Source organism: Pelodiscus sinensis, chromosome 2, assembly GCF_049634645.1.
Source record: "Pelodiscus sinensis isolate JC-2024 chromosome 2, ASM4963464v1, whole genome shotgun sequence".
Classification (NCBI taxonomy): domain Eukaryota; kingdom Metazoa; phylum Chordata; order Testudines; family Trionychidae; genus Pelodiscus; species Pelodiscus sinensis.
Genome location: NC_134712.1, coordinates 188,485,171 through 188,507,675, shown reverse-complemented (window position 1 = coordinate 188,507,675; position 22,505 = coordinate 188,485,171). Strand labels below are relative to the sequence as shown.

Here is a 22,505-nt window from a genome sequence, read left to right as displayed (position 1 = left end):
GAAAATCATCCTGTTATCTTGATGCTGATTTGCATATCTTGCTTCATAATCTTATGCATGAGAACTTACATTACCTCTCCAAACCAATTGCATTACCAACTACTTATGAAGATGATCTTGATGTCACAATGAGCACAATGGCCTATTAAGCATCTAATTTTCCATTTACATGTACGAATAGTACAATACCATGCAAAATTGGGTATTGTCTCCATGGGGACACAGAGGACAGTTAAGGCAATTCAACAGTGCACATACATTAAAGCATGTCCCTATAGTGTCCAACCAGTTCTGAAGCAGTAGCAACTGCTATTGTGAACCAACCACACTTAACCAGCCAAATAACCCCATTGTTCAAGCCAAATAGCCACACTCAACTGGCCAAATAGCCACATCTGGCTAATGGTTCGTGTGTTGGACACCACAGTATGTTAAACACTGTGGCTGCGTCTAGACTGGCATGATTTTGCAGAAATACTTTTAACGGAAAAGTTTTTCCGTTAAAAGTATTTCGGCAAAAGAGCATCTAGATTGGCATGGATGCTTTTGCGCAAAAGCATCCGTGCCCAGTATAGACGCGCTTTTGCACAAGAAAGCTCTGATGGCCATTTTAGCCATCGGGCTTTCTTGCGCAAAAAATTAAGGTGCCTGTCTACACTGGCCTTCTTGCGCAAGTATTCTTGCGCAAGTATTCTTGCGCAAGAGGGCTTATCACTGAGCGGGCACGTCAAAGTATTTGCTCAAGAAGCACTGAATTCTTACATTAGAATGTCAGTGCTCTTGCGCAAATTCAAGCATCCAATCTAGACACACCCTGTATGGATACTCTCATTATGGAGTAAAGTGCTCTTAGCTTTCAGTAATTTAATCTCTCTACCTCAGCTTTCTAGAGACTGCTGCTGTAGGGGAGAAAACCTATATATTTGACTGGCCTGCTGTTTTATATAATTCCACTTCACACATCCAGTAGCGTTCTCTATTGCACTTGACTAATTATGTATCACTACAAAAATTGTGAAAGCTCTATTTTGTTGTTAAAAACACGATTTGGGATTGAAATCCATGGACAAGTCACATTTTTAAAAAATTATAGTATGCTTGACTACAGCATTGATTCCCTTTTTATTCACTTTTTTGATGTGCCAATGATAACTTGTGCATATTTGGCAGTTCTAGAGCAAAGTGGAATGCACTGTAGCCTGGTTTGCATATATATGAACTTGTTCTTTTAGGTCATGTCTACATTAGGAAATTATTTTGAAATTACTAAAGTTGACTTAAGAACTCTTGATTTCACAAATTCGAACTTGCCTGTCCTCACTCTGGGGAAGCACTCTGGGGAGCTGCGGGAGGCCTCCCGGAGGTCAATTAGTTCGAATTAGTGGCACTGGAGCATCCACACTAACGTTATTTCAAACTTATAAGTTTGGAATTAGTGTTATTCCTGAAGAAAAGCAGGAGTACAGAGTTTGAATTCCATGGCCCGTTATTCTATAATAAACTCAGATTCTTTGGGGGGAGGAGGGGGGAATTTCGGACTAAGATCCTAGTGTAGTCCAGGGCTTACTTATTCACATTTAAATAAAAAGGTTGTCTTTACAAGGTTGTAAGTGACCTAATGCAACATTAATAATAAGTAATAAATAGTGTCTTTTATATGATATTTTGCTAGTTTCAGATTCAGGGTGTCAGTCTGCTGAATGCAGAATACTTATTGCCTTTTACATTTGAATAATGATTTCTTGATCACTAAAGGCAGTATTTTAACAAAACCCTTACAAGTGAAATCCATTATTTCCCTGAGTTCATCTCCATTAATTGCCATGCTGGGTCTCATATATCCTTTCTCAGGTGTAGGCTGGTACATTATTTCAGTTTTTTCAGACTGATGGTTAATCCATAGCTTTTAACTGCCTCAGCAAACTTATTGGTGATGAACTTGAGTGGGTACAAACCAAAAGTCCAATCATATGTGTAAAGGAGCTAGCATTAAGTATTGGTTAATTTTGTACAGACTATTGATTTTCTCTAGATAAAGAGCTTGTCAAATGTTTAAAATGTAATAAAAATATTCCTGACCTAATTGTAGTAAAGAAAATTCCAAAGAGAATGTACATTGAAATTCAATGGCCTGTGTTGTGCAGAAAGTGTCTCTAACTGATTAGAATGGTCCTTTTTGGTTTTAAAATTGATCAACATCATTGCTTGATTCAATGCATATTACAAATGGATATAACAAAGTGCCAGCCACAGAAAATGTATCCAGAATCTTGGACAACCAGTTGACAGATGATCTAAGAAAAACGTCTAGGCATTTAAACTTTGCAGGACTTTCTACAGTTCAATACAGCAGATCTCAGTGACTTTTTAAGATCATGAAATTATGTGTAGACACATGTTTTATTACATAGTAACAGAAAAAAATGTATCAAGCATCAGCTGCTGATTAAAGCCACATTGTGTCTCTGGGAAGATTTGGCTAGTTATTGTCATAAACATGTCAAAGTGGACCAAGAAAATATTTTTCCTGCAGTTTAGATTAAGAGGAGCACAATAATTGCCTAATACTTTTCTTCCTTTTACATTTAGAGATGATAGTGATGGTTGCATCCATGAGATAGACAAGATTTACATTGCCTTAAAGATAGGTTGCTCACTAGCAATTATACTTGCACCCTATTTGTAGGGTTTTTTTAGGATATTGCATCAGGACCTAAGAATTTTTCTGCTTTATGGCTTCATCCAGAATACTTTAGGTGGAACATCCATGTTTTCCAGCATAATATGTACATATTGTAGTGATCTATGAAGGGCTGATAATCAGTGGACTTAGTCTGGGTTTGCATTAATGTAGCTGAAAGAAGAATTTGGCTCCAAAAAACTCAGGGAAGGAAATTGTCAGAAATATTACCAGTCTATAGTGAAGTGGGTTTTAATGTATAAACAGCATATTTTATATATGCAAATATAAAATATATGCACATACATGTATAATACACACTTTACTATACACAAACAGATATATAAAAAGTGTGTACAGGCAGTCCCCGGGTTACATGGATCCGACTTACATTGGATCCCTACTTACAAATGGGGTGAGGCAACCCCGCACTAGCTGCTTCCCCCCAGCAGACCAGGGAGACGCGAAGCTAGCGCCTCTTCCCAGCAGACCAGGGAGACGCAGAGCTTTTCTCAGCAGACACCTCAGCTTGAGAATAAAGGACTGAGGGAAGTGAGATGTGGGAGAATAAAGCTGAACTCTGGAGAAATGTTTGGCTAGAGTTTCCCCTACAATATGTACCAGTTCCGACTTACATACAAATTCAACTTAAGAACAAACCTACAGTCCCTATCTTGTACGTAACCCGGGGACTGCCTGTATACACACGGGGCAAATGTTTTGCTAGTGTAAATTGTCATGAACTCATTGGAGCTATGCCAATATACACCAGCTGGGAATCTGGCCCCTGATGTGTATAGCTTCTTTTTAAAGAGTTCTTGTATTAGGCTTTCTGCAATATTAAGAACCTAAAAAGTAAAAATTAATATATACACACGAGTCAGGGTCTGAATAGATTGTCCCCTGCCATCCATTGATAAACTGTGGAAAAGGATCTCAGGAGCAGAACATATGTGTTCAGATACACCCACTTTGCCTCAGAGGTTAACAGGCCAAGCTGCTTTGCCAAAGTGATTGGCGGTTGTTGGTTAAAATGCACCTTAGTCATGGATGCAGAGAGCATTAAACATTATGCAAATTCACTAAGGGTATGTCTAGACTGCAAGGATCTATCAGAAAAAGATACACAAAATGCACTCAGAATTTGCATATCTTTTCCTGATACTTTTGTTGGAAGAGGCTTTTCTGAAATTTGGCCCGTCTAGACTGGGCCAAATTTTGGAAAAAAAACCCTCTTTGGAAAGCCTCCTTCTTCCTCATGGAATGAGGAATACAGGAGCTTCGGAAAGAGCGCATTTACTCTTCTGCAAAAAAAAAGCGGAAGAGCAAATGCATTCCCTGGATGTGGCGGAGTTTTTTCGGGATACTGAAACCCCCCTGCAGTCTAGCTGTACCCTTAAAGACAGCAGAACTGTCCTTACTATGTCCTAATTGAGAGGCTCATTCTAACTTCAGCCATACTCACCAAGCAAAGGGTACTGATGCCAAATCCACATAAAAGAGAAGGGAGGCGGGGCAGAGGTGTTCCTATCTGGTGGGGTGGACTCTGGATGCCATTTGACCCTTCCTCTCCAGTGTTTAAAGACCAAGTTGATCAGACTCAGTTTAGAGTCCTTATTTCTGCTCAGTGATCAGTAGAGTCTAAATCAGTGTTTCTTAAACTTATTAAGACCGAGGAACACAAAACAATATTTTTTTTATGGAGAACACCAAGGATTTTTTGTTGAGCTCCCCCCCCCCCCCAAAAAAAAAGGTTGGGGGAAAAGTTACTGAGGAAAAAAGGGTCGGGGAAAAGTTATTGAGCAAAAAAAAAAAGGCCGCCTGCCACTTTAAGGACGGCCATTTTTAATTCTGTTGTTCTCCACAGCACATCTCTGACTGCCTTGTGGCACATCGGTGTACCATGGAACACAGTTTAAGAAACACTGGTCTAAATGACGGTCGAGGCTTTTTGGGACTGAATTGGCATAGTGTTGAGAGGATGAAGCAAATGCAACAGCAGTGAGGTTTCCCTCCTCCTAGTGAACTCATTAACAGTTGAAGTTACTAAAAGCTTGGCTACGTGGTGGAACCTCTGAGCACACCACTGAAGATGAATGTGGCAGTGGCAGGCAGTAGCAGACTACAGCAATGCATGGTGGCTGGATTGAGCAAAAAACTATCCAACACACAAGTCACAAGCCAGTGAAGGCAAAAACAAGCCCAACTTCCCTTAGGATACTGTGGGATGGGTGTTTAGTTGAATCACTGTTTCAGTGTTCCCCACACGAATGCTGAGTTCCTGCTCCCTTTTAATACCAATTTTCTTTTAGCAAACATAAACTCAGTGCTTGTGAGTATTGCCTCTTAACTGTGCTCAGAGTGGTGTTTACTTTTCCCAAATTACTGGCTGAGGGCTTGAGCTGGATTTGTTATGTAATATAAAGAGGAATCCCTAGATATTCAACCTGATCCTTGTTGCTGCCCATACCACCTGGCAGAAGAGCTACAATATCATTAAAACAAAAGACAGAACTATACAGCACTTTAAAGACTAACAAGATGGTTTATTAGGTTATGAGCTTTCGTGGGCCAGAAACCATCTTGTTAGTCTTTAAAGTGCTTCATAGTCCTGTCTTTTGTTTCAGCAAGAACAGACTAACATGGCTACATCTCTATTAATATAATTAAAAGACGGTGTCAAAGCATACTATGTTGGATATTTTATTTTCGGGCAAGTATATTACCGTTGTTCTTTTAAAATATATAGAGTAAATTTAAGTAAGAAGCTGGAAAGGTAGTTGATTCATTTTCCAGCTTCACATCACACCCTCATATTTTATTATGCAATTTTTCTGTTCTCCAAAAATGAATGTATGTTTCATTAAAATAAAGTTAGATCAGCTAAACATTTGCTGCAGTTTGTACCATATGTTCCACTATCATTCTAACCTATGGAACTCCATAGTCTAATGAAAGACATTACGGTGCTTGCTTTCTTATGCCATGTTTTACTCACATATGCATTCAACCATTTCAGGATTTTAGTTACACTCTTGATTTCAGATCAATATGAAATAGTTTTATATTATTTATAAAGATGCAAATATGCCCATAGATGTCATGCTCACCTTAACTGAATGGCTGTGTCTAGACTGGCAAGTTTTTCCGCAAAAGCAGCTGCCTTGCCATTTCCGCAAAAGCAGCTGCCATTACTTGCCAGCTGTCTACACTGGCCACTTGAATTTCTGCAAGAACACTGATGATCTCATGTAAGAAATCAGTGCTTCTTGCGGAAATACTATGCTGCTCCCGTTCGGGCAAAAGTTCTTTTGCACAAAAGCTTTTGCGCAAAAGGGCCAGTGTAGACAGCTCAGATTTGTTTTACGCAAAAAAGCCCCGATTGCGAAAATGGCGATCGGGGCTTTTTTGCACAAAAGTGCGTCTAGATTGGCACAGACGCTTTTCCGCAAAAAGTGCTTTTTGCGGAAAAGCGTCCGTGCCAATCTAGATGCTCTTTTCCGCAAACGCTTTTAACAGAAAACTTTTCTGTTAAAAGCATTTGCGGAAAATCATGCCAGTCTAGATGTAGCCAATAAGTATTAGTTGAGAACGGTGACCTCCCTGGGAGGAAAAAGTCCTTCTACTATTTTTAGTCCTGATATAGCTAAAGTTTGGAGATCTGTCAACATGTAGCTGAAAATAAAACTGCTGGACTAATGGTGTCTTAAAGAAAAAAACGGTGTTGCCAAAAATAGGAGTGACATTTTCTCCAGCACTAGAGGAAATTGTCAGCATGATAGGTGCAGATTTCGCTGTGTTGCTCCAATGGATTATTCTTGCTGTTAACCCTGCTTGTAATGTTTTCACATTTTTATTCATGTATTACAGAATATTGATCAGTAGTTTAACAGTTGTTCAACAGCATCGTGACATACAGTTATACTAAACCTAAAACAGCTTAGTCAAGTCTTACCTTTATTTAGATAAGCTTTTGATTTCTGACATAATTGTTCACTGAAGAAGGCAAATTTAAACAGGAAGCTGCTACTTCAGAAAATTACTCCTTCAGCTTCCTGTCCATCCCAAAAGGTCGTTACTTAAAAACAACTGCTTAGCAGTGATGACAATGAAAAACGCAAGTATTGTGACTTGTATGGTTAAGAAGTTAAGGTTCAAAGTTATAACAGAAAAACATCCTTTCAACATCACTCTACAAACATCAATAAATAGAAAACTAGAAGGGGTTCTTCATAAATGCCTACAGTAAAGAAATTTACACTGTTCGTTTATTGATTCTTGTAAATGTTCTCAGGAGACATTAATCTTTTCCTAGTCATGCCAGTTTGTACCAGTTATATTTTAATTTGCTTCTAAGATGCCCCTCATTATCATAGTATCTGAACCACTCATGACCTTTAATGCATTTATCCTTATAATGTTTGTGGGAGCTAAGGCAGTACTATTATCCCCATGTTATAGAGAGGGAGTGAGTCCCAAATCTTCAAAGATCTTTAGGTGTCTGAATTTCATTGATTTCACTTGAAGTTAGGCAGCTAAAGACGTTTGAGAATCTGTGCCTAAGTGACTTGCTCAAGGTCACACAGGGAATGTGGGGCAGAGCAGGGATGTGAACCTAAATCTTAATCCCAAACTAGCACAGTAACCAATGGATCATATTCCCTGGCTGCATCTAGACTGGCATGATTTTGCAGAAATACTTTTAACGGAAAAGTTTTTCTGTTAAAAGTATTTCCGCAAAAGCGCGTCTAGATTGGCACGGATGTTTTTGCACAAAAAGTGCTTTTGCTCAAAAGCCTCCGTGGCCAGTCTAGACGTGATTTTGCACAAGAAAGCTCCGGTGGCCATTTTCGCCATCGGGGCTTTTTTGCGCAAAACAGTCCTTCCCTGTCTACACTGGCCCTCTTGCGCAAGTATTCTTGCACAAGAGGGCTTTTTCCCGAGCAGGAGCGTGAAAGTATTTGCACAAGAAGCACTGATTTTGTACATTACAAAGTCAGTGCTCTTGCACAAATTCAAGCTGGCAAGTTTTTGCACAAAAGCACTTGCTTTTGCGCAAAATCTTGCCAGTCTAGACGCAGCCAGCCCTGTGTATTATTCTATTACTACAGGTTGAACCTCTCCAATTTGGCACTCTCTGGTCCGGCAACATCTGTGGTCCCTCATGATATCAGTTAGCTGGATGTTCACTTAATGTGGGTGTGGCCAAGTTTCCCATGATTGTGCAAAGTTTGTTTACAGCCTCCAGTACTAGCTCTCAGTGTTCTGTGCTGTAATTTAGCTCTAATTTGCTCCTACGTGTCTTCTAAGCCCAGCAAGCAGTGGAAGTGCTGGTAATGCTGCTAAGCCTAAAGCATGTTTTATGCTTTATCTACTTATTTCCCTATGGCAGTATTGTAAAATTGCATAACAACATTGACACTTTGTCATGAAGAGAACTGATAAGCCATGCTACGCATTGGCTTATATAGGGTGTATCTGTACAGTCATTCATTATTAAGCAGCATTGCAAGCATTGTTCCATTTATTCTCCTCCAGTAAAATAAAAATAGAGAGATTCACTCACTACAGTATTGACCTCCTGTTGTTCCACCAATTCTCTAGTTTGGCACCGTTCCAGTCCCAAGAGTACCAGGCTAGAGAGGTTCAACCTGTACTAGGATATCAGACTGTTTTTTTTTTCTGTTTCATACTTATTAAACATCTATTTTTTTTGCGGGTGATATTGCATTAATTTGTGTTTATCAAGGGACAACTTCTGAGCCTCATATCCAGCCCAGGTTCACAGGCAAGATCACAAGAGTTAGAAAAGAGTTGTGGAAAATGAATGAAATACGAGAAAGAGTAAGAGCAACAACATATAAGGGAAATATCTGTCGGCTTTTCTCAGGAAAAGGAATGGCAAGTAGGGAAGATGCTTTTACTTCTTCCTTTATAACTAAAGGCTAATCAATCAAAGGACTTGTGTTCCTTGTGACCATCAGATGCTGTTAAATGAATATTTAAGACTTTACCTCATTAAAGAACAATAAAAATACTTACCAGACTAGTATACCAGCTAGTGACACAAATGTTTCAAAAGGTATTCCGGTAAGGCTGGGAAAGTATACAAAATAATCTAATTCTCATGGGGGTAAGAGTGGCAGTTGAAAGCAGTGACAGTTAAAACATATTTTATCAAGATTACTACAGAAATCATTATTATGATTAAAGATGTACTAGTCATGACATGCTGACTACATGCTGGTAGCAGAAAATACCTGCTGTTTGTGGGTTATTATCAACCTCCTTTGAAGAAAATCAACCTTTCTTTACATTTGCAATGCAATGCACCCCCAGGCATTGCTTTGCATGTATAATTTAAACATGTTTTTCAAAGGCAGGTACACAGCTGCAGCAAGCAGCAAAACACCCATCTCATCAGCACAGGGTAGACAGGCTCTACATGTTTTCTGCCATCCAGATTAATAGCTGGTAATTTTACAAATTTCCATGTTGAGATTTTAGTAGTGTAGTAGTTACACAAGGGATTCTACTATGGCATGCACCAATAAAAGAAAGGAACAATTGCTAATGTTGCATTATACAGTGCTAGGAAATATTTTGCAACAAAATTGTGAATAGTATTGCTCATGTGATAGAGTGTAATAAATAATGTTATAGAAAATTGTCAATATGAAAAAAGTCACTAATAGGTCTAGTGCTGAGTAGAAGTTCCCATTTGAAAACACAAGCTTACCCATGTATAGAGCTTGATGACAAACAACCATGCAAACAAAATGCAAGTTCAGATGTATTCGAAGCTGCTCTAAAAGCAACTTATTTTAGGTGCTTGCTCCAATTATTTTGGTGGAGAACTGCATATTAATTGTCAACTCTACAAACTCAAGTTGCTCCATCCCAGTGATGCTGTGCAAATACCATACTAACTGCTTTGTTTGTAAACCAGCCGATATATCATTCCTTCTCTATCTATATTATTTTTTAAATTATTCAGTACATCTGCTACACGGCTCTCTATTATGAATAGTCCCATGCTGAGGATTTTATTTTTTCCAGGAATAAATTGAGTATTGAGATTTGAAAGGCTGTTGATAATGTATTGTCTTTCAGGTCCCGTTATTTTCCCTCTTTAGAAAGGAAAACATCTCAGTGCATAGTTTGCCAATATGAATATTGCAGGAACAGAAAGTTACTCTGTTTTCAAGGGTATATATATAGAGTCAGTAGCCATGCCAGCAAAAATAGAAACTCAAGACCCTTGCTTTCCACATTCCAAGAGTTCAGTTTGTGCCAGCCTTCTGATAAAATGATTAAACCCCAATTATATTTCTCCTCCCCATGTAGTGTTCTTTTTGCTGTTTTTCCTATTTCCATACCACTATATTTTCCTCTGCTCCCCGACTCTACTCCAGTCAGGTGACATAAATGCAGCTTTCCATCTCCTGTGCCTCTCACTGTTAAAACTCTAACTTGAGTGGCAGATTATTGGTTACTGCCTACAGGAGCCTTTTCTATGAGCTAATTTAGCTGTCAGTCTGAAATTGGTAAAAAGGATGAAAGATGGATCAGAGGCCTGAGGCATGGCTAGACCAATATTCCTATTTGGAAGTATGCTTATTAAAGAAGATGCGATGCTCTACCATCACTTCATCCACCTAAGAAAAACATTTTTACAGTGACACTGCTGATTCTTCGGCAGCTCTTTTTCCAAGAGAGAGAAAACAATATTTAGATACAAGATCAATAGAAAAACAAATAGACTCTTACATTCCCTGGAGAAGCCCCTGGAGAGAAGACTGATACATGGGAATTTAATATTCTTTTAGGCAAAGATCACAAACATAGAGGCTCCATGCAGCTGAAATGAACTGTGGTGGATATTTATATTGTACAAATAAAAAACTAGACACTTTCGCGCCAGGCTTCTTGAGGATCTTTTTATACCCTTCTGATTTGTGTAGCTTACCACATCCATATGCCAAGTTCCTACATTTTAATATCCATTTTAGCTATCGTATGCAGCTACTAATATATCCCTCCATGACCTAGAATATAGATGATCAACCTAGGCTAGAGAGTGGGCTGCATCATGAGTCGCCTTCCTTCATCTCAGTGGGTCGCAAGGTTGTCATAACCAAGAGGATCTCCTGAAATATGATAGTTTGCTAATTGCACATGCATACCTAGATTTATAAGCTTCAGAGGGGTAGCTGAGTTAGTCTGTAACAGGAAAAACTTAAAAACACTTAAAAAGATTTATAAGGTGTGCCAACTGAACCATAGCTAGAGCCTTATGGATGTGGATAGCCAGGAATCATTTTTGCAGATGTGCATACAATTTTGTATCTGCACAGGACACTAACAATAGCAGCCTTTTGATTGAATGCAGAGGGAGCACACGGCTTTCACAGTCAATGCTGTGTGCAATCAGCAGGTACCTCACTTCACGTGCCCTTGATTTAAGTCCATGTCACTTTAATAATACCAGTAAGGCCGGGGAGAATCCCTACGTGGACAGAAACCAGCAGAATCTGGGGCAACAGTAAACAAAATGTCTCTTGGGTCACACGTAGAACCCCAATGGAGCGCATGGTTGCTCCCAAATGACCTAGAACCTAGTATTGTTGAGATCAGAGATAGTGCCCGTATTGGTATTTCAACATAAAGAGAAACAAAATGTGATTTTTATGTTATTTGGAAAGTTAAATATGCCCGCCAAGTTCAATCCCTCTGCCCTATTCACTTAAATGGAGTCCATTTATGTTTGTCCACAGACAGAATTTGTCACACAGATAAAAGGGTAGCACCTCCCATGGTTGAGGCTGAGGTTGTAATAATACAAAAGTATGGTTTTTGTGGATTTTTATCAGTGCTTTTTTATTTGCGATATTAGTAATAATAGCAAAGTGTTTTTGAATGAACTAAAAAAAGATGAGAGTTCCTGGTCCTGTTTTTCAGTTTTAGATTTTAACCCCTCAACCACTCACCCTGATCTGATTGTGCATCTTAATTGTTTTATTTCATCTTTTCCTCCACTCTTCTGGTTGTGAGAGAAACTCCAAAGTATGTATAGAATTTGGATCTCAGGGCTGAGACAAGCTCATGTTGACTGTGACATACTGTACTGATATTTGGGGCATTAGGCAGGCAGGAAGCAATCTGCTGCTGAGTTGAGTACAACACTGGTGTATGCCTTGGTGACATAAGAACAGACTGTGGTGACTGGTAATGAATGGTCGAGGTGAATATTTAAGGCATGAAATCCTTTTGGTTTGAAATCCTTTGTGTTTTGCAGGGTTTTTAAAAACTGTATTCTGTGTAATAAAATATTTTACACAAAAATATGGTATTCAGTTTGACCTCATGACCTGAGCCCTGAAAGTTGAGGGGCACTATAACCATTCATGGCACTGCCACCAGCTCTCAGGTTGCTATCCAGGTGCTTCCACTTGGGCTAAGTAAGAGGGTGAGGCAGCTCCTATAGGCTGTAAGGGTCTGTTGTGTAATTAGACATGCACAGTTGGCCTGTATGTGCTAGCTGACTCAGGCTCACAAGGCTTGGGCTTTTCAGTTGTGATGTAGAAGTTTGGACTTAAGCTGAAGTTTGAGCTCTGGGACCATGGGTGAGAGGTCTGCAGTGGAAGAGGCCTGCTGAGACAAAGATCCAGAGAGTAAAAGCAGATCGAGTCAGGGGAGTTGTACAGGGGAGAAAAGCCACCATGTGAAACCTGTGAGAAGACTAAAGGCAGGGAATCAGCAAGAGGGGTTTGCTTGCTTGCATGTGATCTTTCTTCTCCTGGGTTCCTTGAGCCTGCATCCCTGACAGATGATTCAAATGGTGGCATGGTACAGCGAATGCTCCAGAACTGCTTTTAAAGGGAGTGTGGAGGACAGTGGGTACAAAAGTTAATTCAGCCTCACGCATATTTCTATCCTCATTCCATCTGTGGACTTTCTGCATAGGCCATTCATTGAGGAACCTGCAGAGATATCTTTCATGTAACACTGGGTAGATCTTCATAAAGGATCATTTTCTCACCCTTGCTGTTAGCAAAAAAAAACTTGGAGTCCTATGGCACTTCAAAAACTAACGATTTTTATTATGGCATAAGCTTCTATGAGTTATAACTCACTTCCTCAGATACATGAAGTGAAAGAAAAAGATACAAATGATAGGTATACAGAGATGGGAGTGTTACATCAGAGCTAATTCAGTCAGGGTGTTTGGTCGGGAGTGTTTCAAGTTGGGGGAGCCTATCTATAAGTGACCCCCCCAACCTCAAACACATACTCACCACCACCCACATGCCCCTCAACAGAAACACTAACCCAGGATCCTATCCCTGCAATAAATCTTGTTGCTAACATCTACCCAAGTGATACCATACATAAGCTCAGTCACCCACACATCTACTTATGTGATATCATGTGCCAGCAATGCCCCTCTGCCATGTACATTGGACAAACCAGACTGTCGCTACACAATAGAATAAATGGGCACAAATCAGACATCAAGAGAGGTAACATACAAAAAACAGTGGGAGAACAGTTTTACCTCCCTGGACACACATAATTTCAGCCTTTAAAATTGCCATTCTCAAACAAACAAACAAACAAACAAACAAACAAACAAACAAACAGAACCTTCAAAAACAGGTTGCAACATGAAACTGCTGGGCTGGAATTCATCTGCAAACTTAACACCATCAGAATGGGTCTGAATAGAGTATGGGAATTATAGTACGTAATGTTTCCCTTTACATAAACTCACCTTCTTATCCAGATCCACCCTGATTGAATTATCTCTGATGTAACACTCCCATCTCTGTATCCCTACCATCTGTTTGGGGGTTTTTTTTTTTGTCTTTCCTTTCATGCATCTGATGAAGTGAGTTGCAACTCAGGAAAGCTTATGCCAGAATAAAAGGCTACGTCTAGAGTGGCATGATTTTCCGCAAATGCTTTTAATGGAAAAGTTTTTCTGTTAAAAGCATTTACGGAAAAGAGCATCTAGATTGGCACAGACGCTTTTCCGCAAAAGCACTTTTTCACCATTGGGACTTTTTTGTGCAAAACAGTTTTTAGCTGTCTACACTGGCCCTCTTGCGCAAAAACATTTCTGGAAAAGGGTTTTTGCCCGAATGGGAACGTCAAAGCATTTGTGCAAGAAGCACTGATTTCGGACAGTAGAACGTCAGTGCTTTTGCGCAAAATCAAGCGGCCAGTGTAGACAGCTGGCAAGTTGTTCCTCAAAAGCAGCCACTTTTGTGGAAAAACTTGCCAGTCTAGACGCAGCCAAATTGTTAGCCTTTGAGGTACTACTCAACTCCTTGTTGTTTTTGCTGAAGCACAGTAACACAGCTATCTCTGAAACATTGCCTTTAGGAGAACAATAAGGCCCTGTGCATTTACATGCCTGATACATGAGCTCTTCAGCTGTTGCTTTGTTACTCCTTTAAAAAGAAGCTTTTTGGCATATGCTGCAAACTTCAGTATGTGATCTAAATGGGTGGGAGGGACTGGTCAGCCACATTTTTTGGGGGAGGCCAGAGGAAGGCTTAATTGGTTGGTGATGTGCTGGCTGGCACAGAAATTAGATCTTTCTTTTTGCTCTTTCTTGGGTGCTTGGTAGCATCTTTTCCTGCTGCAAGGCAAAGAGGCTCTTAGCACCAGACAGGATAGGTGCAAATGACAAGCAGGATTTAAACTATAGACAAATATACTGTCCATAGCTCCTTGGACTGTGGTTGTACAGAGTTCCTCAGAAGCTGTCTATGCTTAATAAATATCTACAGAAAATTAATTTCTTGTTGAAGACTGCTGAGCATTTTTCATGTCACAAACAATTACTGGCTCATGCTTGTTGCTCAAGTGGAGGATAGGACTTGAATTAAATATCTGTTGCAGTCAATACTGGGCACAGCAAATCCACGCAAATCCACGGATGTCCTCTTTATATCTGTGGACATCCACGTCTCTGGATGTGGATATCTGCAGCTTATTTTTGCAGATACCAATGGATGTGGATACAAAGCTCTGTATCTGCACAGGGCTCTAGCTATGGAGTAGACAGCAGTTCGCCACCTTAGGACTGATCCTGTGTTCTTTGTATATGCCTAAAGTGAAGTGGAGTTTTTGATGCCCAGGGAAAGCAGGATTTGTCCTCTATGTGAAGGCATGGTAGAATTGGATTTTTACTATCATTTCAACAGATAACATTGTGTTTATTTTAAACTATCTTTTCTGTGGGAACTTATCGGGTGGCGTATCAGCAATTAATGGCAATAGATGAGATTCAAAAATTTAAAGCCTGTAACTGTTATAACACAAATTATCAATTTCATATGTCAGAATACACAATGTAAATATCCTTAGGTCAAACTTCAAAAATTATCAAGCTGTGTTTTTCTTACTTTGTCTATCTGTAAATTTCTGTTATTATTGATGGAATTTTTTTATCACTTTGTAAGTAGGGTCAAATAGACATTTACCCACATTTATTGATACAAATCTAACTTATGTGTGACTCAAGCCAATATTACCATTCCCTTAATTTCTTGAGCACCTAATTCATGCATACATTTTAAACAGTCCATCAACCCCCCACAAATATTTAGTAAAGCAGCAAGGCCTTGAAAAGGAAGAAAATCAAGAAAGACCCTGACATTACTTTTCTTCCCATATCCCTAGAGTTTTCTCCAGTCTCTCTTATAAAAGTGGATTTTAGGTTAAAGTTATTTTAAATATAGCTGAAACAAGAACAAAATCATCTGTCGTACCAAAGCCAAAATAGCAAGGAAAGCAAACAGGCAAGAAGATGAAATATGAATGAGATAAATATACCTGTGTTTCATGAAAGAGAACTCAAAAGCCAAGAATCAGAAATATTAAGTAAAAGACAGATGGATACTTTTTTGATTCATGTTACAATATTCAGCCTTGCTACAATATGGAATAGCTTCATTTTTTTTCTTTAAAAAAATGAAAATGAGAGAGAGAAAGGGAAGGAAAACCAGCTCACTGGGTATTTCTGTTTTTCCACTTGCTGCTTTCCATTTAAGATAATTCAGCAGTAATTGGATACACTATGTCTAATTCTTAATAAATCAACAGAACTTTATAGTGATATTGACAGTGGCTTTGCGAGCCCCATTGTTTCTATCAAGAGTTTTATTCTGCTTCAAAACAATTTGCTGTGAACGCCCTTGTTTGTTTGCCACACTAGTCTTTGTTCTGGCGCAAACTTTGATTTATAACTATATATAATTGATGGCTGTGGGGTAGGTGGACTATAGCTATTGCTCCTCCTCTTTTAATCTAGCTTTGCCTAGAAATCCATGTAGTAGCGCATTCTCAAGGGAACCAGGCTGGGAAATTTTCTGTATACCCAATGGGAGGCTATTAATCATACTGAAGAGTCTCTTACTGGCCGCAAGCATGTTTGTGAAAGTAAGGAAAACAAAAGTGGACCACCTCCAAATGACTTATCAAGAGAATAGATGTTAAAGCTAATGTATTCATTGTAATAGATCAGAAAAGAATAGTTTATGCATTGCTAATTGCATTGAGGCATATTTATTCAAATAGATTTGGCACTTTAAAGTTATTTGAACCCAGTATCTGGTCTAATTTTAGAAATCAGGGATTAGAATCATAGTAGAAAACATATTTGAGATAGTACTGCTTTAAACCAAAGAAGCTTTTAAAGCAAGAGATAAGAAGAAATGAAGAGTGCATTTGTTAAAGGTTTGCCAGAGCAAATCATTTGTAAAGCTTTATTCTAAAATTAAAAGTTTAGTTGCTGAGACTCAGGTGGGATTGCTGATAAAGATATCAGGTTTAAAACTAAAAAAAAAAAAAAAAAAAAAAAAAAGCTCCTTTCAGTTCACAGAGAAATTCTTAAGTCACAAAGATTGGCAACCGTATTCTGAAATCAACTAAAAGTTAACCTCTACAAATTGTAAGAAGGTGCTCAGTTCTTTACTACAGGCCCATGGTGGTGAGCACTCTGACCCTGATCCAGCAAGGCATTTTAGCATGGGTTTAATTTAAAGCATGTAAGATGTCAGTGAAAGGATTGAAATGCTTAGTTAAGCACATGCAAAAGGCTTGCTGAACTGGTGCCTAACTGGTTCTGCAGGCTAATTAGCTTTTTGGATTCTCCATAAAAATTAGCTAGTAAAAAGCAAACCTTTTATAAGAGATCCCAGTTTATTCTTAAGAAAATATTCTTAAACAGAGTGATTGTGTCAGAATTTGAGTATAACTAAATAAACTGGATTTAAGATGGATTTACAAGAGGTATTTTTGTGATTAGAAATTTCTGTCCAGTAGGAAGAAATAAAGGAAGTCAAGAGGCAATGACAGTTTTTTAAGCACTGACATCCTGTACCATAGCCCATATAAATAACCTCTCAGCATGGGAAGTGAGCTACATTCACTTTATTTACTAAACATCTTATAATTTATAAGGTGAATACAACACAAAGATAAGAATGCAACAGTTTATTTTCTCGTAAACCTCTTATGCTGCAGCATATGTAAGCTATTTGTTTGAATTGTGTTGTTTCACAAAAGCTCTTTAACTGAAGCTCACTAACAGGACAGATAGCTAGTAATAATGTCAGTCTATTTTATATACTTTAAAGGGGGCTAGTAGAACTGGTGCCTAGTTTCATGAATGATACTGAAATCCAAAATGGAAATAGCGTTTTTCATATTCTATGCTCTGTTTGAAATTCTATGAAGTAAGAAGAACTGAATTCCCAGAAGCTGGTACATTAACGTCACAGTTCATATGGTCCACAATAAGATCTATTAGTCTGGGTAACAATACCTTCAAATTGGCTTGTTCTGGGCACAGATTCAGTCATGCTCTACTGATGAGTGCTATCACAAAAATATCAGAAGCACTGCAAACAGTAACTAAAATCCAAAACATCAGCCTGATTTATTACACAAAATAGGAATATTGGTACAGTAGTAGAAAAATGAGTTCACACTTTAGCATGTTAGAAACTCATCTAAAGCTATTGGAGAGAAAAAGAAAAATGTAACATTTCTGATACTTTTACAGATCAGCCTCTCCCCCCCCAAAAAACAGAATAAATACTCATGTAATGGCAACAGATGTGTATTCATTTGTCTTATTCACTATGTATAGAGAGAGATTTGTTTTCGTTGTGTGTACACTGTAATTTATAATCTCTGTAGTCTTTCACATGTGTTACACTTTTGGTCTCTAATCCAGCAAAGCACTTAAACCCATGCTTAACTTTAAGCATGTGCTTAAATTCTACTGACTTCAAGTTTTTCAAATGCATGAGTGTTTTCCTTACTATGCAAAATGCAGGACAATGTAGCACTTTAAAGACTAACAAGATGGTTTATTAGATGATGAGCTTTTGTGGGCCAGACCCACTTCCTCAGATCAAATAGTGGAAGAAAATAGTCACAACCATATATACCAAAGGATGCAATTAAAAAAAAGTGAACACATATGAAACACATATGAAAAGGACAAATCACATTTCAGAACACATTTGTCCTTTTCATATGTGTTTCATATGTGTTCACTTTTTTTTAATTGCATCCTTTGGTATATATGGTTGTGACTATTTTCTTCCACTATTTTATCTGAGGAAGTGGGTCTGGCCCACGAAAGCTCATCATCTAATAAACCATCTTGTTAGTCTTTAAAGTGCTACATTGTCCTGCATTTTGCTTCAGCTACCCCAGACTAACACGGCTACATTTCTATCACTTCCTTACTATGGATATTCTTTCCTGGGTTAGGCCCCAGGATCTTAAATTAAAACATGTGTTTAGGCATTTTGCTAGATTAGGCTGTTGTCAGTTGACCCTTTTCCTTGTGTTCTCGTTTCTAGGCCTGATTGAAGTAAAAATGAAATAAAGCTCAAAATATGTATTCTTCTTAATACGACTAAAATGTGTATGTTTTTTCCTTATTACAGCACATTTATTTGCAGTTTTATTGGACTCATGGGATCAAAATGTATTCCCTAGTTTCCATAAAATTAATAGTATTTGTACAGTCCTTCAGATTTAAACCAAACATAACATATATTAAAAATGTTTTTCAATAACTAAAAAAATGCAGCCATGTGTTCTAAATATAAATAATCAGTTTATTATCAACAGAAAGAAGTCAAAAGCAATCCATGTGCTTGAACAATATAAATGACATTTTGGGTGCAAAATATATTCCCTGCCCAAATAAATACTAATAGCAACACAAGTGGAAAAGGTGTATTGCACACAAAATAAATGTTTAAAACATGTTTCATATAAATTATATGGAATGCTTTTTGTTTTTGCAAAACATGAAGTGTGATGGATATATTCCAGAACAGCTGAACTATGTTACAAGGCATAATAGACCGTCATAGTTTTGTATGCAGTTATTTAATTGGCAAATAGATTTTTCTGTCACTGTCACTGGCAAAAGCAGTCATTTGATACCAGGGCTTGGATTAAATGTTTCATCAGTAGTGCCTATTTAAGGATCTTTATGGAACAACAAGTTAGTCCCTTGGGCAAGCCCGTGTCAAGTGCAATAAAGAGATCCACACAAGTGAATGAGATGTATTTTTGCTGGATTTACAGGGAGACTAAGATTTTCTGGGCTATCTGGATGCTTTCTAAAGCTGCTTCCCATTGTGTTTAAGAGCATTGTCTACTGGTGGCAAGTGTTGATGCTGGGCTTTGCATGTTCAGGGTTTTTTTTAATATAATTTCTTGATCAAATTGGAATTACAAGGCACTATCCTCTACCTGGAAATAGGTGAGTTTCTGATAAAAACAGATGTTGCAGGAATTATATAGTTATTATTACCCAGTAAATATTCTGCATCATAACTTAAATCCTAAACTGGCAATGAAACAGCAGTGCCTTGTTTTTTCTGCCTCATTCAAAATACAGTCTCCTCTTTAATACAGAGAAAATGTGATGTCACTCGCTTTCAACATTGCATTACTTTTATTTCACCATCTCTGATTCCTGTGTGCTCATAAAAATCAGTGCATGTACTTAATTCTTGCTACAATGTTTTATAATTGTTGTATCCAGTATATGTATTTTCCACTTTATAGCACGCTGGCTGAATTTAGAAGCAGTTTAACATTTTAATTTTGGGACTATGTATTCATTTGAAACTGAATCTGTTATTCTTATCGTCAGCAAACTGATAATTAGCCTAATTTTTCTGATGTTGACTTTAATTTCAGGCTTTTGTTTTCCCTCAATTATTTAAATGTGGACTAAATTAATTATGTCCAAAGATTAAATTTCAGATCTTTATAAGCACAAAAGTAAATCTCCATTGGAATTAAATACAATATTGTTGGCCCACTTTTGGTTGGGCAGTAATCTGATGATATGCCTTACCTCCTTAGCTAGCAGATTGCTTTCTGAGATTGGTGAAATGAGAGCATTTCTTTTGTGGTTGAGCTGTTTGCAACAGATTCAAACTGATGAACAAGAATCTTGTGAGGTCGCTTGAACCAGTTCAAACTTTTCACTCACTGGTTTTGGATGAAAGCCAAGTTTAAATGGTGCCATTATTTAATCAGCTTGTTCTGTAGTATTAACTGAGAGCAAAAACCAGACAATGGACACACCTTGATTCTTGATCTTTAAAAAAAAATAAGCTATTTTTAGGTTGCATGTTCAGTTTTCTTGGTGAGTGCTCCCTTAACTTTAATAAATCTTTCCCTAGGTTTTAGATAATTTCCATGCAAAAAAACTGTGTTCATCTAAAGGACCTGTCTCATTAATCCTAAAGCCCCTTTATACCATTCTGGCAGCGGGGTGACACTTTCAGGTGGAAGTGAGTTATATTTGTACCATTTTGATGCTCTTCACACTCACAGAAAAAATGTAGCTCAGTATAAATGAAAACAGGTCTGAATTTCCTAGCATGCCTATTCCATCAACAGAAAAAGTAAAAAGGAAGGAAATAATCATGCAAGTCACTCAGTGAGAGCATGTCTACACTAGGAAATTTTGAAATAACTTCCTTGACTTAGAGCCAATTACTTAGTGGCAGTAATTACTTTGAATGACTCTGGGGAGTAGTTATTTCGAAATAGCAGCAGTGGAATGCCTACATTACCGCTGTTTCGAAATAACTGTTATTCCTTGTGGAAACCAGGAGTGTTTATTTCGAAATAATGGCCTTGATAGTGTGCACACTCGGCTTGTTATTTCGAAATAAAAGGAGTTATTTTGAAATAAATCCCTAGTGTAGACCAGGGCTCAGTCACCCCATCTATGCTCCTCAGGGCAATTCTCTATTCCAACTTCATCTGTCTCCCTTTCTCCATTCTGAGCCCTGTTATCTTCAGTCTCATCCTGAACAACTGACAGGCAGCCTTAATTCAGAGCATAATTGTTGGTTATATGTGTATGTTTTACAATGTTTGATACAGAGTTGCTCTGGCTTTTGTATATTACATTGTTCTGTATGTGATTTTAGTTTGGCTTTGCTTTTTAGTTCCAGTTCGTACAGATGTTTCTCTGTAAAGTGAAAGCTTTATTATCCTGCATTCTGTTAACCAGAAAACTTTGTTAACTGGCATTGCCCCCAGCCACAATACTGTCACATCTTCAGGCGCACAGGCCTGGCTTGGTTTATCATGATTAGCTTTACAATTTTTTATTTAAGAAGTACTAATCATCTTTAACTCAAAGTAGAAATGTGAGACCAACTGCCTCACACTACAAAACTACCAATATTAAAAACTTGAGTTTTACTATTATTGTCCATTGCATTTCCCTAGGTTGATGGGACCCTCAGATAACCAGAATTTTTATATAATGAGAACATCCTAATCTCCGAGCATGCCAGATAACACAGGTTTTACTGTAATATTTAGGTAAAATTCTGCAAATAGATGAGCCAGGATCTTGTTGTTGTTTTAAATGTGTTTTTATTTTCGTTGAGTTTATGGAATTGGACTCTGCATAAGCATTGGAGTATTATATTTATATTTGTAGTTTTAAATTTGCACATTGGTCATGGTGGAGATGTGGCTGCTGACACAGAAGGAAGGTATTTAAATTAAAGAGGGAACTGATGAGTAAACAACTGAATTCTAAATCACAATCTCGCCATTCTGGAACGAGGTGTACCGGTAGTTCGGAATAGGAAGCCTAATCCGAACTACCTAGTTCGTGCCGCGTGTAGCCGCGGGCACGGAGTCTGTACTAGCGGACATTTAAAAATGGCGGCGCCCGGCAATATGAAAATGAAGCCCGGGAAATTCAAATCCCGGGCTTCATTTGCAACTCCGGTTGCCTACATTAACCACCCTATTTCGAACTAGGGTGGTAGTGTAGACATACCCTTGGACACATGCAGGTATTCAAGTCTGATGTCACTATGCGGTCATTTTTCTTACAAATGTCTCTGTGCTTTTTTCCATATTGCCCTTTACAGATGGCCTCTCAGGGTGCATCTGCACTGCACCATTATTTTGAGATAACTAGCTTTATTTCAAAATAAAAATGCGAGTGTTTACACAGTCATTCCGTTATTCAAAAATAATTTCGAAATAACAGATGGTTTATTCTGAAATCTGTAAACCCCATTCTACAAGGAATAACACCTATTCCAAAACAGCTATTTCAAAATAAGGTATGTGTAGCTATTTCCAAATAAGGCTGCTGCTATTTCGAAGTAGCCCCTCAACAGGGCCATTCTAAGTTATCCCTCCCCAGTGCCTCCTGGGGCTCTAAATCAAGATAGCACGTCTACATTAGGGAAACCTGCCTCAGACTAATTTTTAGACTTCCCTGCAG

At 38.2% G+C, this 22,505-nt stretch overlaps 1 protein-coding gene across 4 annotated transcripts in view; it reads left to right on the top strand.

Annotated features, from left to right (window-relative positions):
- The window catches only part of RARB (retinoic acid receptor beta), a 548,867-nt gene that overhangs the window by 170,646 nt on the left and 355,716 nt on the right, over positions 1 to 22,505 (top strand). Inside the window, exon 1 of one of the 4 annotated variants that reach the window (XM_006134317.4) lies at positions 19,171 to 19,487. The exons of the other annotated variants lie outside the window; for them this stretch is intronic. The gene's annotated coding sequence lies outside the window, so the exon portion shown is untranslated. Of the gene's footprint in view, positions 1 to 19,170; positions 19,488 to 22,505 lie in introns of those variants that run through there. 4 annotated transcript variants of the gene reach the window in all.